This window comes from Calidris pugnax, unplaced genomic scaffold (genome assembly GCF_001431845.1).
Source record: "Calidris pugnax isolate Ruff unplaced genomic scaffold, ASM143184v1 scaffold27, whole genome shotgun sequence".
Classification (NCBI taxonomy): Eukaryota; Metazoa; Chordata; class Aves; order Charadriiformes; family Scolopacidae; genus Calidris; species Calidris pugnax.
In genome coordinates, this window is record NW_015090893.1 from 12353298 (window position 1) to 12358466 (window position 5169).

Sequence of the window (5169 nt, forward strand, 5' to 3'; positions counted from 1 at the left end):
CACAAAGGGCCCAGAGACCTGGATTCCAGTCCAACTCTGCCAACAACCTTGTGTCCTTCACTCTTAGCAATCCATTGTGTTTGATCTGTCCTACACATTAGCTTTGTGCAACACCATAGAGAGTTGGGGGCCCGACTCCAGCATGAGCTCTGTGGTGATGCCCTCCTGTGCATTTGTGGGCCAGGACTGCCTGACATTCAGCCTCAAGAGCCAAAGATGTCTAAGTGGAGCCTGCACTGGATGCCGGGGAGACCAGGAGAAGTGATTTGCATTGCACCAGCCTCTATCCCCAAAACTAAGTATGATGGGTGGCCTAAGTCAAACCCACCCATCAATGGACTCCTCTTGGACCTCAGGCCAGGAAACCCTGGAGCTGCTCTAAGGAAATCCCACTTCAAATTTGGATTGGGTAAAAAGGGTGAGTCTCAGAAGGAGAATCAATTTTGCACACAGAGATGTGGTTCAGGGCTTTTGGTTACCACTCAGAGGGTCCACTGCAAAGACAGAGATGGATCCACCCTGTGCTCTTTGGTAGGCTTCAAGAAGAGGAGAGAGATGCCACCCGCCTGTCCCTCTTTGCAGACAGCACCCACCAAACTTCTCGGCACATTCTGCCCAGCCAGGAGCTGCAGGGTGGTTTGAGAGATGCCACCCGCCTGTCCCTCTTTGCAGACAGCACCCACCGCTTTTGGTTACCACTCAGAGGGTCCACTGCAAAGACAGAGATGGATCCACCCTGTGCTCTTTGGTAGGCTTCAAGAAGAGGAGAGAGATGCCACCCGCCTGTCCCTCTTTGCAGACAGCACCCACCAAACTTCTCGGCACATTCTGCCCAGCCAGGAGCTGCAGGGTGGTTTGCAGCTCCACAGGAACGTTCCTGACTCATGGGGAACTCCCCGGCACGTTCTGCCCAGCCAGGAGCTGCAGGGTGGTTTGCAGCTCCACAGGAACGTTCCTGACTCATGGGAGCAACTTCTTTGCAGACAGCACCCACCAAACTCCCCGGCACATTCTGCTCAGCCAGGAGCTGCAGGGTGGTTTGCAGCTCCACAGGAACGTTCCTGACTCATGGGAGCAACTTCATGGAGGGTTTTTATCAGCGCTGGTCAAGGAGGTTGCAGAGCTCACACAAGCAGAGGGAGCCGATTCCAGCGCAGGGCTGGATCCTCCCCTCCCCCAGCGCACACGCTCCCGCTTGTTGGGGAAAATGCTGCTGTTGTTCCAGGTAGATAATCGCCCCTTCCCGTGCAAGTCCCTGCACGCACCCGTGCAAACATACCCACAGAGCGTCTCAGCACAGCAGATGCTGAGGCTCAAAGGCCAGACCCACAGACCGGCTCTTCTTTTGGTAAAAGGGGAGACAAAAGTTATTTGTCCCTGAGGGAGGCAACTCTCCCTCTGCCTCGGGGTCCCGGCACAGCAGTGAGCGGACATTTGCTGTAGATTTGGAGGTGGCCTGATAAATCAGGTCAGGCACCATGGGAGAGCAATGGGAGCTTGGACTGCCTAGGAAGCGCCCACCACGAGGTTGGCTGCCCACCCTCACCACAGCAGCTGGAGAACTTCCATCCCAAGCTGGGCCAGCTCACTTAAAGAGAGCCAAACCCTCAGCAGGGGTGAGAAAGGGGGTTGCACCACCATGTCTGTGTCTGAGGGCAGGAGGGTTTGGAGAAACGCCCCAGTGCCACATCTCAACAGCACTGCCCTGACCTCTAGATCCATGGAGGCAGTGCCCTGGTGGGGCCAGTTACAAGCGTTGGCCAGGAAGGGCACACGTTTAAGATGATGTGCTGGAAGATGGGCCTGCAGGCATGTGTTCAGGAGTCAGGCAGATCTGCTCCCCAGGGCAATGAGTAGGTATAGCCATTGGCAGCGAGGCCCCTATAAGTGTTTCTTGTCGGTCCAGAGAGGCCCATGGTGATTTCCCTGCCCTAGCCCGAACATGCTGCTTCTCTGAAAAACTCTTTGCGTGCAGCTAACCCACAGCAGAACATCTTGGCTTTATCAAATGGAGATCTTGGGCGGAACCAGGAAATGAAATCTCTCCCCGTGATTAGGGAGAAAGGAGCGTCCTTGCCAGCCAAGTGATGGAGCTCTGACATTCCCCGTGCCCTGGAAAAGGGCCCATTGCATCTGACGGGGCAAAATCCCAGCAGCAAGACATGGTGGTGTGAAACGTTGACACCAGCTTATGGAGCTTTTGTTGGCTTGTTTGATTGAGTGTCTGAGAGGTGTGAGGCAGCAACTCCAGGCATCGTGCACCGCTCCGTTTTCCTTCTTTCCTCCTGGCACAGCTCCCCCAGCCAGGTCAATCCTCTCTGCTTGCAACCACAGGTAATTCTGCAACCCATCCCTTTCTGCAGGAGCAAGAGTCGCTCCTTGGGACAAATACAACACTTTTCTTCCCAACCCAGGCTGACTTTAGGTTGAGTAGGAGAGCTGAGAAGGCAGAGCCATCCAGTTTTCAGCAGTCCCAGGCTTTCACCCACCACTTATCGAGAATTAACTGAGAAGTTCTCCTATGCTCCTTTCCCTTCCTGGATTACTGGGATACTAACCAATACAAATGGGCTCTAAGAGCTTGTGTTTGTCTGGGTGTGGAAGGCTAGAGTCCATTTTAGTGTCCTGACCAACAATAATCTGAGGATTTTAGGCTCCCTTCTCAACAGCTAGAATGCCGCTCACCCCAATGCCATGATTTAATCAAGAAAGACAATTCACCTTTTTAAACCACATGGTACATTTGGAAAAATAGAAAGTCATTGCACAATCAAGTCCTCCTTCACTCATATCCCAAAAAGCCTAATTTTTTTTTTTTTCCAACTACACTTGTTGGGCTAATACGATGTTTCTCTGCTCTGTAGCCAGGGAGCAAAACCTTCTCTGGGGACTGAAACTAAGCCCCCTGCATTCCCCTGCAGCAAGGAAGATGGTACCATGCTCTGCCACTGCTGTGGGAAGGAAGATCTGGTGTCGCCAATCTGCTGGCAACAAGGTGGAGTTGCCAGCAGCTTTTGCATTTGATGGGCATTTCTGTTTTGTAAGGGCATTGGGTAATAACCACCCTTAGCTTAAACCCAACCTTTCCACAGGGTCCACCTGATACATGGCTTCATGAGCACTGACTTCCACAAGCAGCATTTTATCAGCAAAGCACAGCCAAGAGAAGGAACAGAAAGGGGGCCTCTGTGACCACCTGGAAGACAAATGAGGAAGTGCAAAAAGGAGAGCTGCCTTACAAATGGCATGGCAGTCTCTTGCCTTGCTGAAGAACAGCATTTCCAGCCTTGCTGGCTGAGAGCTCACACCTTGCTACATGGAGACCATGCTACTTGGAGACCAAGTCCCCAAGTCCAATGTCTCCAGGGTCATCCGGTGCTCCAGACACAGGCGAAAGGAGCAAGGCACTCGGCCAGTTGTGAAAGGCTCCAAACACAGGGAAATGCTGGTTCTTGTAGCAATCAGCTGATGCCCTGAAGCCAGAGGTTTGCTCACTTGTAGCTTGGTATGTCTAAATATAATACCAGTATTGTTCGGAGCCCTGCCTCAGCCCATTGAAATCCAGCCACCAATACCTGATTTTCTCGCCTTCCACGCTGCAGAGAGACGCAGCTGCATGAAGGAACTTTTCCTTTCATTCCTCCCAAACGCACCTCCCATTGCCATTACCGATGGATCACCTGGGCTCCTCTCATGAGACATCTTAAAGAAGAGAAGCTGATTTGCAATTTCAAGGTACTATTACTTCTACTAATCCTCAAAACTTCCCTGCAAGTTCCCTTACAAATCATCTGACTAGACCAGCTGGGAAAATGGACAAGCTACACATAGTAAATCCATTGGATTTATACCCTCTTCTCAATCAGTGCAAACTATTTCTGGAAGGCCATGATGAGCTTGACATTGAAGTCACTTTCCAAGCGAAGTTAGGATGCTGTGAGGAGAGCACCCGACGTGAACATTTGTAGCACGAAAGCTAGCAGATCAGCCACTGACCCATCGCTGTCCCGGGATGACCCCAGGGTCATCACTCAGTCTCACCACACCGTGCAAATTTCCTCTCTCATTCTTGGTCCAAACTGTTCACTAGATTTAGTCTAAAATGCTGAACAATTCTGATTCCCTCAAAACCCAATTTTCTAGTGAATTTACCAGATTGCTCTCACTTGCCTCCACCGACAATCCCAAATAGTCCAATATATCACGGGTAAACCTCTTCACATCTCATTGGACCACGGAAGCACGTGGATTCTCCCATGAATTGGTGTCCTGTGATTTAATTTGATAGTGTTTAGTTTGAGACAAGTTCCAGTTGAAGCTGTATGTGTGGCTGCTGTCTCCTGGGGGATTTGTTAGCGATTGGTAAAGTGCAAGTTTGCACCAACCACTCCTCCTCAAACAGGATGCTAAGAGGGTCTGTCTCTCTCCTCTGCCTGCTCTTGTGCTCACTTCCGTCATTTTCCCCTGCACAGAACCTCAAAAGGAGAAGTTAGGCACCTATTCCGACTGTTTGAAGTTAAAATTATCCTGTTTTCGAATTCTTTACTTGTTTTCGTTTTCCTAAAACTGTACAAAAAGATTTCTAGTCGTTTCTTCTGCAAAAATAAGCACCACACAGGGGAAAAACTTCACCTAAACCTGAACAATGGTTTTCCACATTGAGACCTACCCCCGTATCTGTTCAAACCCCATTGCAATCTAAAGGGGATACATTAGTATTTACTGAAGGTTGAGGGGAAGAGGAGGTGGGATGGGGAGAGGGACCGGGGCAAGGATGCTCTTTCTTTGCCAAGAAAATTTCCCCTAAAGCTCTGGTACAACGTTAGGTCTCCCTGTGCCGCCCTCTCTCCTTGCTGCCTCCCTCTCTTTTCTCTACCTCCTGCCTTTTCAGGACAGGGACCACCTTTTCATCCTCTGCCTGTACAGCACTGAGCACCCCGGGGCTTGTTGGCGGCAGCTGGGGTTTCTGGGGGCTCCCCCAACACAAACAACAACAACCACCTTCAAAGTGCCTCTCCGCACGCAGCTGCTCTGAGGGCAGATTCAGGTTTCCCCCACCCCCTTCTCCCCATCCCTCCTTGCAACACCCACCTGGCAGCGACTTAAAAACAATCTTTGGGTTTTTCAGGTGTGTTGGAGGGATTTACCTGACATATTCCTTCCCCCCCC

General features: G+C 51.0%; 1 protein-coding gene across 1 annotated transcript in view; it reads left to right on the forward strand.

Annotated features, from left to right (window-relative positions):
• Positions 1-1651: 1651 nt before the first annotated feature.
• FAT2 (FAT atypical cadherin 2) overlaps positions 1652-5169 on the forward strand; it is a 63886-nt gene continuing 60368 nt past the window's right edge. Inside the window, exon 1 of the mRNA XM_014947761.1 lies at positions 1652-1663. The gene's annotated coding sequence lies outside the window, so the exon portion shown is untranslated. The remainder of the gene's footprint in view (positions 1664-5169) is intronic.